The sequence below is a fragment of the Idiotropiscis lumnitzeri genome, unplaced genomic scaffold (assembly GCF_059441095.1).
Source record: "Idiotropiscis lumnitzeri isolate Australia: NSW breed Sydney's pygmy pipehorse unplaced genomic scaffold, RoL_Ilum_1.0 HiC_scaffold_188, whole genome shotgun sequence".
Lineage (NCBI taxonomy): Eukaryota > Metazoa > Chordata > Actinopteri > Syngnathiformes > Syngnathidae > Idiotropiscis > Idiotropiscis lumnitzeri.
In genome coordinates, this window is record NW_028283726.1 from 173,755 (window position 1) to 188,169 (window position 14,415).

Here is a 14,415-nt window from a genome sequence, read left to right on the forward strand (position 1 = left end):
ATGCCTTTTTACACTCTATAAATGTGGAAATTTACATTGGAAACGTTTGGTTTAGCTGTTAATGAAGTTTCGTTTTTTTAGTGCTAAAAATTCATTGTCTGCTGGCGCTGTACACTTTTTCTAAGTGTTGCAATATCTCATGAAGGAAATACTGGACAATCAAATTAATGACTTTCCAGGCTTCAGGATGCCTTTCTACACTATATAAAGGTGGAAATTTACATTTGAAACGTTTGGTTTTGCTGTTATAAAAGTTTGGTTTTTTAGTGCTGTAAATGCATTTTCAGCTCGCGCTGTACACATTTGCTATGAGAGGCATTATCTCATAAGGGAAATATTGGACAATCAAATTAATGACTGCCCAGGCTTCAGGATGTCTTTTTACACTATATAAAGGTGGAAATTTACATTGGAAACGTTTGGTTTAGCTGTTATAAAAGTTTGGTTTTTTAGTGCTGTAAATGCATTTTCAGCTCGCGCTGTACACATTTGCTATGTGAGGCATTATCTCATAAGGGAAATACTGGACAATCAAATTAATGACTGCCCAGGCTTCAGGATGTCTTTTTACACTATATAAAGGTGGAAATTTACTTTGGAAACGTTTGGTTTAGCTGTTATAAAAGTTTGGTTTTTTAGTGCTGAAAATGCATTTTCAGCTCGCACTGTACACATTTGCTATGTGAGGCATTATCTCATAAGGGAAATACTGGACAATCAAATTAATGACTTCCCAGGCTTCAGGATGCCTTTTTACACTCTATAAATGTGGAAATTTACATTGGAAACGTTTGGTTTAGCTGTTAATGAAGTTTCGTTTTTTTAGTGCTGAAAATTCATTGTCTGCTGGCGCTGTACACTTTTTCTAAGTGTTGCAATATCTCATGAAGGAAATACTGGACAATCAAATTAATGACTTTCCAGGCTTCAGGATGCCTTTCTACACTATATAAAGGTGGAAATTTACATTGGAAACGTTTGGTTTAGCTGTTATAAAAGTTTGGTTTTTTAGAACTGTAAATGCATTTTCAGCTCGCACTGTACACATTTGCTATGTGAGGCATTATCTCATAAGGGAAATACTGGACAATAAAATTAATGACTTCCCAGGCTTCAGGATGCCTTTTTACACTCTATAAATGTGGAATTTTACATTGGAAACGTTTGGTTTAGCTGTTAATGAAGTTTCGTTTTTTTAGTGCTGAAAATTCATTGTCTGCTGGCGCTGTACACTTTTTCTAAGTGTTGCAATATCTCATGAAGGAAATACTGGACAATCAAATTAATGACTTTCCAGGCTTCAGGATGCCTTTCTACACTATATAAACGTGGAAATTTACATTGGAAACGTTTGGTTTAGATGTTATAAAAGTTTGGTTTTTTAGTGCTGTAAATGCATTTTCAGCTCGCGCTGTACACATTTGCTATGAGAGGCATTATCTCATAAGGGAAATATTGGACAATCAAATTAATGACTGCGCAGGCTTCAGGATGTATTTTTACACTATATAAAGGTGGAAATTTACATTGGAAACGTTTAGTTTAGCTGTTAATGAAGTTTCGTTTTTTTTAGTGCTGAAAATTCATTGTCTGCTGGCGCTGTACACTTTTTCTAAGTGTTGCAATATCTCATGAAGGAAATACTGGACAATCAAATTAATGACTTTCCAGGCTTCAGGATGCCTTTCTACACTATATAAAGGTGGAAATTTACATTGGAAACGTTTGGTTTAGCTGTTATAAAAGTTTGGTTTTTTATTGCTGTAAATGCATTTTCAGCTCGCGCTGTACACATTTGCTATGAGAGGCATTATCTCATAAGGGAAATATTGGACAATCAAATTAATGACTGCCCAGGCTTCAGGATGTCTTTTTACACTATATAAAGGTGGAAATTTACATTGGAAACGTTTGGTTTAGCTGTTATAAAAGTTTGGTTTTTTTAGTGCTGAAAATGCATTTTCAGCTCGCACTGTCCACATTTGCTATGTGAGGCATTATCTCAAAAGGGAAATACTGGACAATCAAATTAATGACTGCCCAGGCTTCAGGATGTCTTTTTACACTATATAAAGGTGGAAATGTACATTGGAAACGTTTGGTTTAGCTGTTATAAAAGTTTGGTTTTTTAGTGCTGAAAATGCATTTTCAGCTCGCACTGTACACATTTGCTATGTGAGGCATTATCTCATAAGGGAAATACTGGACAATCAAATTAATGACTTCCCAGGCTTCAGGATGCCTTTTTACACTCTATAAATGTGGAAATTTACATTGGAAACGTTTGGTTTAGCTGTTAATGAAGTTTCGTTTTTTTAGTGCTGAAAATTCATTGTCTGCTGGCGCTGAACACTTTTTCTAAGTGTTGCAATATCTCATGAAGGAAATACTGGACAATCAAATTAATGACTTTCCAGGCTTCAGTATGCCTTTCTACACTATATAAAGGTGGAAATTTACATTGGAAACGTTTGGTTTAGCTGTTATAAAAGTTTGGTTTTTTAGTGCTGTAAATGCATTTTCAGCTCGCGCTGTACACATTTGCTATGAGAGGCATTATCTCATAAGGGAAATATTGGACAATCAAATTAATGACTGCCCAGGCTTCAGGATGTCTTTTTACACTATATAAAGGTGGAAATATACATTGGAAACGTTTAGTTTAGCTGTTAATGAAGTTTCGTTTTTTTAGTGCTGAAAATTCATTGTCTGCTGGCGCTGAACACTTTTTCTAAGTGTTGCAATATCTCATGAAGGAAATACTGGACAATCAAATTAATGACTTTCCAGGCTTCAGTATGCCTTTCTACACTATATAAAGGTGGAAATTTACATTGGAAACGTTTGGTTTAGCTGTTATAAAAGTTTGGTTTTTTAGTGCTGTAAATGCATTTTCAGCTCGCGCTGTACACATTTGCTATGAGAGGCATTATCTCATAAGGGAAATATTGGACAATCAAATTAATGACTGCCCAGGCTTCAGGATGTCTTTTTACACTATATAAAGGTGGAAATTTACATTGGAAACGTTTGGTTTAGCTGTTATAAAAGTTTGGTTTTTTAGTGCTGTAAAATGCATTTTCAGCTCGCGCTGTACACATTTGCTATGTGAGGCATTATCTCATAAGGGAAATACTGGACAATCTAATTAATGACTGCCCAGGCTTCAGGATGTCTTTTTACACTATATAAAGGTGGAAATTTACATTGGAAACGTTTGGTTTAGCTGTTATAAAAGTTTGGTTTTTTAGTGCTGAAAATGCATTTTCAGCTCGCACTGTACACATTTGCTATGTGAGGCATTATCTCATAAGGGAAATACTGGACAATCAAATTAATGACTTCCCAGGCTTCAGGATGCCTTTTTACACTCTATAAATGTGGAAATTTACATTGGAAACGTTTGGTTTAGCTGTTAATGAAGTTTCGTTTTTTTAGTGCTGAAAATTCATTGTCTGCTGGCGCTGTACACTTTTTCTAAGTGTTGCAATATCTCATGAAGGAAATACTGGACAATCAAATTAATGACTTTCCAGGCTTCAGGATGCCTTTCTACACTATATAAAGGTGGAAATTTACATTGGAAACGTTTGGTTTAGCTGTTATAAAAGTTTGGTTTTTTAGTGCTGTAAATGCATTTTCAGCTCGCGCTGTACACATTTGCTATGAGAGGCATTATCTCATAAGGGAAATATTGGACAATCAAATTAATGACTGCCCAGGCTTCAGGATGTCTTTTTACACTATATAAAGGTGGAAATTTACATTGGAAACGTTTGGTTTAGCTGTTATAAAAGTTTGGTTTTTTAGTGCTGTAAATGCATTTTCAGCTCGCGCTGTACACATTTGCTATGAGAGGCATTATCTCATAAGGGAAATATTGGACAATCAAATTAATGGCTGCCCAGGCTTCAGGATGTCTTTTTACACTATATAAAGGTGGAAATTTACATTGGAAACGTTTAGTTTAGCTGTTAATGAAGTTTCGTTTTTTTAGTGCTGAAAATTCATTGTCTGCTGGCGCTGTACACTTTTTCTAAGTGTTGCAATATCTCATGAAGGAAATACTGGACAATCAAATTAATGACTTTCCAGGCTTCAGGATGCCTTTCTACACTATATAAAGGTGGAAATTTACATTGGAAACGTTTGGTTTAGCTGTTATAAAAGTTTGGTTTTTTAGTGCTGTAAATGCATTTTCAGCTCGCGCTGTACACATTTGCTATGAGAGGCATTATCTCATAAGGGAAATATTGGACAATCAAATTAATGACTGCCCAGGCTTCAGGATGTCTTTTTACACTATATAAGGGTGGAAATTTACATTGGAAACGTTTAGTTTAGCTGTTAATGAAGTTTCGTTTTTTTAGTGCTGAAAATTCATTGTCTGCTGGCGCTGTACACTTTTTCTAAGTGTTGCAATATCTCATGAAGGAAATACTGGACAATCAAATTAATGACTTTCCAGGCTTCAGGATGCCTTTTTACACTATATAAAGGTGGAAATGTACATTGGAAACGTTTGGTTTAGCTGTTATAAAAGTTTGGTTTTTTAGTGCTGAAAATGCATTTTCAGCTCGCACTGTACACATTTGCTATGTGAGGCATTATCTCATAAGGGAAATACTGGACAATCAAATTAATGACTTCCCAGGCTCCAGGATGCCTTTTTACACTCTATAAATGTGGAAATTTACATTGGAAACGTTTGGTTTAGCTGTTAATGAAGTTTCGTTTTTTTAGTGCTGAAAATTCATTGTCTGCTGGCGCTGTACACTTTTTCTAAGTGTTGCAATATCTCATGAAGGAAATACTGGACAATCAAATTAATGACTTTCCAGGCTTCAGGATGCCTTTCTACACTATATAAAGGTGGAAATGTACATTGGAAACGTTTGGTTTAGCTGTTATAAAAGTTTGTTTTTTTCGTGCTGTAAATGCATTTTCAGCTCGCGCTGTACACATTTGCAATGAGAGGCATTATCTCATAAGGGAAATATTGGACAATCAAATTAATGACTGCCCAGGCTTCAGGATGTCTTTTTACACTATATAAAGGTGGAAATTTACATTGGAAACGTTTAGTTTAGCTGTTAATGAAGTTTCGTTTTTTTTAGTGCTGAAAATTCATTGTCTGCTGGCGCTGTACACTTTTTCTAAGTGTTGCAATATCTCATGAAGGAAATACTGGACAATCAAATTAATGACTTTCCAGGCTTCAGGATGCCTTTCTACACTATATAAAGGTGGAAATTTACATTGGAAACGTTTGGTTTAGCTGTTATAAAAGTTTGTTTTTTTAGTGCTGTAAATGCATTTTCAGCTCGCGCTGTACACATTTGCTATGAGAGGCATTATCTCATAAGGGAAATATTGGACAATCAAATTAATGACTGCCCAGGCTTCAGGATGTCTTTTTACACTATATAAAGGTGGACATTTACATTGGAAACGTTTAGTTTAGCTGTTAATGAAGTTTCGTTTTTTTAGTGCTGAAAATTCATTGTCTGCTGGCGCTGTACACTTTTTCTAAGTGTTGCAATATCTCATGAAGGAAATACTGGACAATCAAATTAATTACTTTCCAGGCTTCAGGATGCCTTTCTACACTATATAAAGGTGGAAATTTACATTGGAAACGTTTGGTTTAGCTGTTATAAAAGTTTGGTTTTTTAGTGCTGTAAATGCATTTTCAGCTCGCGCTGTACACATTTGCTATGAGAGGCATTATCTCATAAGGGAAATATTGGACAATCAAATTAATGACTGCGCAGGCTTCAGGATGTCTTTCTACACTATATAAAGGTGGAAATTTACATTGGAAACGTTTAGTTTAGCTGTTAATGAAGTTTCGTTTTTTTTAGTGCTGAAAATTCATTGTCTGCTGGCGCTGTACACTTTTTCTAAGTGTTGCAATATCTCATGAAGGAAATACTGGACAATCAAATTAATGACTTTCCAGGCTTCAGGATGCCTTTCTACACTATATAAGGTGGAAATTTACATTGGAAACGTTTGGTTTAGCTGTTATAAAAGTTTGGTTTTTTAGTGCTGTAAATGCATTTTCAGCTCGCGCTGTACACATTTGCTATGAGAGGCATTATCTCATAAGGGAAATATTGGACAATCAAATTAATGACTGCGCAGGCTTCAGGATGTCTTTTTACACTATATAAAGGTGGAAATTTACATTGGAAACGTTTAGTTTAGCTGTTAATGAAGTTTCGTTTTTTTTAGTGCTGAAAATTCATTGTCTGCTGGCGCTGTACACTTTTTCTAAGTGTTGCAATATCTCATGAAGGAAATACTGGACAATCAAATTAATGACTTTCCAGGCTTCAGGATGCCTTTCTACACTATATAAAGGTGGAAATTTACATTGGAAACGTTTGGTTTAGCTGTTATAAAAGTTTGGTTTTTTAGTGCTGTAAATGCATTTTCAGCTCGCGCTGTACACATTTGCTATGAGAGGCATTATCTCATAAGGGAAATATTGGACAATCAAATTAATGACTGCGCAGGCTTCAGGATGTCTTTCTACACTATATAAAGGTGGAAATTTACATTGGAAACGTTTAGTTTAGCTGTTAATGAAGTTTCGTTTTTTTAGTGCTGAAAATTCATTGTCTGCTGGCGCTGTACACTTTTTCTAAGTGTTGCAATATCTCATGAAGGAAATACTGGACAATCAAATTAATGACTTTCCAGGCTTCAGGATGCCTTTCTACACTATATAAAGGTGGAAATTTACATTGGAAACGTTTGGTTTAGCTGTTATAAAAGTTTGGTTTTTTAGTGCTGTAAATGCATTTTCAGCTCGCGCTGTACACATTTGCTATGAGAGGCATTATCTCATAAGGGAAATATTGGACAATCAAATTAATGACTGCGCTGGCTTCAGGATGTCTTTTTACACTATATAAAGGTGGAAATTTACATTGGAAACGTTTAGTTTAGCTGTTAATGAAGTTTCGTTTTTTTTAGTGCTGAAAATTCATTGTCTGCTGGCGCTGTACACTTTTTCTAAGTGTTGCAATATCTCATGAAGGAAATACTGGACAATCAAATCAATGACTTTCCAGGCTTCAGGATGCCTTTCTACACTATATAAAGGTGAAAATTTACATTGGAAACGTTTGGTTTAGCTGTTATAAAAGTTTGGTTTTTTAGTGCTGTAAATGCATTTTCAGCTCGCACTGTACACATTTGCTATGTGAGGCATTATCTCATAAGGGAAATACTGGACAATCAAATTAATGACTTCCCAGGCTTCAGGATGCCTTTTTACACTCTATAAATGTGGAAATTTACATTGGAAACGTTTGGTTTAGCTGTTAATGAAGTTTCGTTTTTTTAGTGCTGAAAATTCATTGTCTGCTGGCGCTGTACACTTTTTCTAAGTGTTGCAATATCTCATGAAGGAAATACTGGACAATCAAATTAATGACTTTCCAGGCTTCAGGATGCCTTTCTACACTATATAAAGGTGGAAATGTACATTGGAAACGTTTGGTTTAGCTGTTATAAAAGTTTGTTTTTTTAGTGCTGTAAATGCATTTTCAGCTCGCGCTGTACACATTTGCTATGAGAGGCATTGTCTCATAAGGGAAATATCGGACAATCAAATTAATGACTGCCCAGGCTTCAGGATGTCTTTTTACACTATATAAAGGTGGAAATTTACATTGGAAACGTTTGGTTTAGCTGTTATAAAAGTTTGGTTTTTTTAGTGCTGAAAATGCATTTTCAGCTCGCACTGTACACATTTGCTATGTGAGGCATTATCTCATAAGGGAAATACTGGACAATCAAATTAATGACTGCCCAGGCTTCAGGATGTCTTTTTACACTATATAAAGGTGGAAATTTACATTGGAAACGTTTGGTTTAGCTGTTATAAAAGTTTGGTTTTTTAGTGCTGAAAATGCATTTTCAGCTCGCGCTGTACACATTTGCTATGAGAGGCATTATCTCATAAGGGAAATATTGGACAATCAAATTAATGGCTGCCCAGGCTTCAGGATGTCTTTTTGCACTATATAAAGGTGGAAATTTACATTGGAAACGTTTGGTTTAGCTGTTATAAAAGTTTGGTTTTTTAGTGCTGAAAATGCATTTTCAGCTCGCACTGTACACATTTGCTATGTGAGGCATTATCTCATAAGGGAAATACTGGACAATCAAATTAATGACTTCCCAGGCTTCAGGATGCCTTTTTACACTCTATAAATGTGGAAATTTACATTGGAAACGTTTGGTTTAGCTGTTAATGAAGTTTCGTTTTTTTAGTGCTGAAAATTCATTGTCTGCTGGCGCTGTACACTTTTTCTAAGTGTTGCAATATCTCATGAAGGAAATACTGGACAATCAAATTAATGACTTTCCAGGCTTCAGGATGCCTTTCTACACTATATAAAGGTGGAAATTTACATTGGAAACGTTTGGTTTAGCTGTTATAAAAGTTTGGTTTTTTAGTGCTGTAAATGCATTTTCAGCTCGCGCTGTACACATTTGCTATGAGAGGCATTATCTCATAAGGGAAATATTGGACAATCAAATTAATGACTGCCCAGGCTTCAGGATGTCTTTTTACACTATATAAAGGTGGAAATTTACATTGGAAACGTTTAGTTTAGCTGTTAATGAAGTTTCGTTTTTTTTAGTGCTGAAAATTCATTGTCTGCTGGCGCTGTACACTTTTTCTAAGTGTTGCAATATCTCATGAAGGAAATACTGGACAATCAAATTAAAGACTTTCCAGGCTTCAGGATGCCTTTCTACACTATATAAAGGTGGAAATTTACATTGGAAACGTTTGGTTTAGCTGTTATAAAAGTTTGGTTTTTTAGTGCTGTAAATGCATTTTCAGCTCGCGCTGTACACATTTGCTATGAGAGGCATTATCTCATAAGGGAAATATTGGACAATCAAATTAATGACTGCCCAGGCTTCAGGATGTCTTTTTACACTATATAAAGGTGGAAATTTACAATGGAAACGTTTGGTTTAGCTGTTATAAAAGTTTGGTTTTTTAGTGCTGTAAATGCATTTTCAGCTCGCGCTGTACACATTTGCTATGAGAGGCATTATCTCATAAGGGAAATATTGGACAATCAAATTAATGGCTGCCCAGGCTTCAGGATGTCTTTTTACTCTATATAAAGTTGGAAATTTACATTGGAAACGTTTAGTTTAGCTGTTAATGAAGTTTCGTTTTTTTAGTGCTGAAAATTCATTGTCTGCTGGCGCTGTACACTTTTTCTAAGTGTTGCAATATCTCATGAAGGAAATACTGGACAATCAAATCAATGACTTTCCAGGCTTCAGGATGCCTTTCTACACTATATAAAGGTGAAAATTTACATTGGAAACGTTTGGTTTAGCTGTTATAAAAGTTTGGTTTTTTAGTGCTGTAAATGCATTTTCAGCTCGCACTGTACACATTTGCTATGTGAGGCATTATCTCATAAGGGAAATACTGGACAATCAAATTAATGACTTCCCAGGCTTCAGGATGCCTTTTTACACTCTATAAATGTGGAAATTTACATTGGAAACGTTTGGTTTAGCTGTTAATGAAGTTTCGTTTTTTTAGTGCTGAAAATTCATTGTCTGCTGGCGCTGTACACTTTTTCTAAGTGTTGCAATATCTCATGAAGGAAATACTGGACAATCAAATTAATGACTTTCCAGGCTTCAGGATGCCTTTCTACACTATATAAAGGTGGAAATGTACATTGGAAACGTTTGGTTTAGCTGTTATAAAAGTTTGTTTTTTTAGTGCTGTAAATGCATTTTCAGCTCGCGCTGTACACATTTGCTATGAGAGGCATTGTCTCATAAGGGAAATATTGGACAATCAAATTAATGACTGCCCAGGCTTCAGGATGTCTTTTTACACTATATAAAGGTGGAAATTTACATTGGAAACGTTTGGTTTAGCTGTTATAAAAGTTTGGTTTTTTTAGTGCTGAAAATGCATTTTCAGCTCGCACTGTACACATTTGCTATGTGAGGCATTATCTCATAAGGGAAATACTGGACAATCAAATTAATGACTGCCCAGGCTTCAGGATGTCTTTTTACACTATATAAAGGTGGAAATTTACATTGGAAACGTTTGGTTTAGCTGTTATAAAAGTTTGGTTTTTTTAGTGCTGAAAATGCATTTTCAGCTCGCGCTGTACACATTTGCTATGAGAGGCATTATCTCATAAGGGAAATATTGGACAATCAAATTAATGGCTGCCCAGGCTTCAGGATGTCTTTTTACTCTATATAAAGTTGGAAATTTACATTGGAAACGTTTAGTTTAGCTGTTAATGAAGTTTCGTTTTTTTAGTGCTGAAAATTCATTGTCTGCTGGCGCTGTACACTTTTTCTAAGTGTTGCAATATCTCATGAAGGAAATACTGGACAATCAAATCTATGACTTTCCAGGCTTCAGGATGCCTTTCTACACTATATAAAGGTGGAAATTTACATTGGAAACGTTTGGTTTAGCTGTTATAAAAGTTTGGTTTTTTAGTGCTGTAAATGCATTTTCAGCTCGCACTGTACACATTTGCTATGTGAGGCATTATCTCATAAGTGAAATACTGGACAATCAAATTAATGACTTCCCAGGCTTCAGGATGCCTTTTTACACTCTATAAATGTGGAAATTTACATTGGAAACGTTTGGTTTAGCTGTTAATGAAGTTTCGTTTTTTTAGTGCTGAAAATTCATTGTCTGCTGGCGCTGTACACCTTTTCTAAGTGTTGCAATATCTCATGAAGGAAATACTGGACAATCAAATTAATGACTTTCCAGGCTTCAGGATGCCTTTCTACACTATATAAAGGTGGAAATTTACATTGGAAACGTTTGGTTTAGCTGTTATAAAAGTTTGGGTTTTTAGTGCTGTAAATGCATTTTCAGCTCGCGCTGTACACATTTGCTATGAGAGGCATTATCTCATAAGGGAAATATTGGACAATCAAATTAATGACTGCCCAGGCTTCAGGATGTCTTTTTACACTATATAAAGGTGGAAATTTACATTGGAAACGTTTAGTTTAGCTGTTAATGAAGTTTCGTTTTTTTAGTGCTGAAAATGCATTGTCTGCTGGCGCTGTACACTTTTTCTAAGTGTTGCAATATCTCATGAAGGAAATACTGGACAATCAAATTAATGACTTTCCAGGCTTCAGGATGCCTTTCTACACTATATAAAGGTGGAAATTTACATTGGAAACGTTTGGTTTAGCTGTTATAAAAGTTTGGTTTTTTAGTGCTGTAAATGCATTTTCAGCTCGCGCTGTACACATTTGCTATGAGAGGCATTATCTCATAAGGGAAATATTGGACAATCAAATTAATGACTGCCCAGGCTTCAGGATGTCTTTTTACACTATATAAAGGTGGAAATTTACATTGGAAACGTTTGGTTTAGCTGTTATAAAAGTTTGGTTTTTTAGTGCTGTAAATGCATTTTCAGCTCGCGCTGTACACATTTGCTATGAGAGGCATTATCTCATAAGGGAAATATTGGACAATCAAATTAATGGCTGCCCGGGCTTCAGGATGTCTTTTTACACTATATAAAGGTGGAAATTTACATTGGAAACGTTTAGTTTAGCTGTTAATGAAGTTTCGTTTTTTTAGTGCTGAAAATTCATTGTCTGCTGGCGCTGTACACTTTTTCTAAATGTTGCAATATCTCATGAAGGAAATACTGGACAATCAAATTAATGACTTTCCAGGCTTCATGATGCCTTTCTACACTATATAAAGGTGGAAATTTACATTGGAAACGTTTGGTTTAGCTGTTATAAAAGTTTGGTTTTTTAGTGCTGTAAATGCATTTTCAGCTCGCGCTGTACACATTTGCTATGAGAGGCATTATCTCATAAGGGAAATATTGGACAACCAAATTAATGACTGCCCAGGCTTCAGGATGTCTTTTTACACTATATAAAGGTGGAAATTTACATTGGAAACGTTTGGTTTAGGTGTTATAAAAGTTTGTTTTTTTAGTGCTGAAAATGCATTTTCAGCTCGCACTGTACACATTTGCTATGTGAGGCATTATCTCATAAGGGAAATACTGGACAATCAAATTAATTACTTCCCAGGCTTCAGGATGCCTTTTTACACTCTATAAATGTGGAAATTTACATTGGAAACGTTTGGTTTAGCTGTTAATGAAGTTTCGTTTTTTTAGTGCTGAAAATTCATTGTCTGCTGGCGCTGTACACTTTTTCTAAGTTTTGCAATATCTCATGTAGGAAATACTGGACAATCAAATTAATGACTTTCCAGGCTTCAGGATGCCTTTCTACACTACATAAAGGTGGAAATTTACATTGGAAACGTTTGGTTTAGCTGTTATAAAAGTTTGGTTTTTTAGTGCTGTAAATGCATTTTCAGCTCGCGCTGTACACATTTGCTATGAGAGGCATTATCTCATAAGGGAAATATTGGACAATCAAATTAATGACTGCCCAGGCTTCAGGATGCCTTTCTACACTACATAAAGGTGGAAATTTACATTGGAAACGTTTGGTTTAGCTGTTATAAAAGTTTGTTTTTTTAGTGCTGTAAATGCATTTTCAGCTCGCGCTGTACACATTTGCTATGTGAGGCATTATCTCATAAGGGAAATACTGGACAATCAAATTAATGACTGCCCAGGCTTCAGGATGTCTTTTTACACTATATAAAGGTGGAAATTTACATTGGAAACGTTTGGTTTAGCTGTTATAAAAGTTTGTTTTTTTAGTGCTGAAAATGCATTTTCAGCTCGCACTGTACACATTTGCTATGTGAGGCATTATCTCATAAGGGAAATACTGGACAATCAAATTAATGACTTCCCAGGCTTCAGGATGCCTTTTTACACTCTATAAATGTGGAAATTTACATTGGAAACGTTTGGTTTAGCTGTTAATGAAGTTTCGTTTTTTTAGTGCTGAAAATTCATTGTCTGCTGGCGCTGTACACTTTTTCTAAGTGTTGCAATATCTCATGAAGGAAATACTGGACAATCAAATTAATGACTTTCCAGGCTCCAGGATGCCTTTCTACACTATATAAAGGTGGAAATTTACATTGGAAACGTTTGGTTTAGCTGTTATAAAAGTTTGGTTTTTTAGTGCTGTAAATGCATTTTCAGCTCGCGCTGTACACATTTGCTATGAGAGGCATTATCTCATAAGGGAAATATTGGACAATCAAATTAATGACTGCCCAGGCTTCAGGATGTCTTTTTACACTATATAAAGGTGGAAATTTACATTGGAAACGTTTGGTTTAGCTGTTATAAAAGTTTGGTTTTTTAGTGCTGAAAATGCATTTTCAGCTCGCACTGTACACATTTGCTATGTGAGGCATTATCTCATAAGGGAAATATGGACAATCAAATTAATGACTTCCCAGGCTTCAGGATGCATTTTTACACTCTATAAATGTGGAAATTTACATTGGAAACGTTTGGTTTAGCTGTTAATGAAGTTTCGTTTTTTTAGTGCTGAAAATTCATTGTCTGCTGGCGCTGTACACTTTTTCTAAGTTTTGCAATATCTCATGAAGGAAATACTGGACAATCAAATAATGACTTTCCAGGCTTCAGGATGCCTTTCTACACTATATAAAGGTGGAAATTTACATTGGAAACGTTTGGTTTAGCTGTTATAAAAGTTTGGTTTTTTAGTGCTGTAAATGCATTTTCAGCTCGCGCTGTACACATTTGCTATGAGAGGCATTATCTTATAAGGGAAATATTGGACAATCAAATTAATGACTGCCCAGGCTTCAGGATGTCTTTTTACACTATATAAACGTGGAAATTTACATTGGAAACGTTTAGTTTAGCTGTTAATGAAGTTTCGTTTTTTTAGTGCTGAAAATTCATTGTCTGCTGGCGCTGTACACTTTTTCTAAGTGTTGCAATATCTCATGAAGGAAATACTGGACAATCAAATTAATGACTTTCCAGGCTTCAGGATGCCTTTCTACACTATATAAAGGTGGAAATTTACATTGGAAACGTTTGGTTTAGCTGTTATAAAAGTTTGGTTTTTTAGTGCTGTAAATGCATTTTCAGCTCGCGCTGTACACATTTGCTATGAGAGGCATTATCTCATAAGGGAAATATTGGACAATCAAATTAATGACTGCGCAGGCTTCAGGATGTCTTTCTACACTATATAAAGGTGGAAATTTACATTGGAAACGTTTAGTTTAGCTGTTAATGAAGTTTCGTTTTTTTTAGAGCTGAAAATTCATTGTCTGCTGGCGCTGTACACTTTTTCTAAGTGTTGCAATATCTCATGAAGGAAATACTGGACAATCAAATTAATGACTTTCCAGGCTTCAGGATGCCTTTCTACACTATATAAAGGTGGAAATTTACATTGGAAACGTTTGGTTTA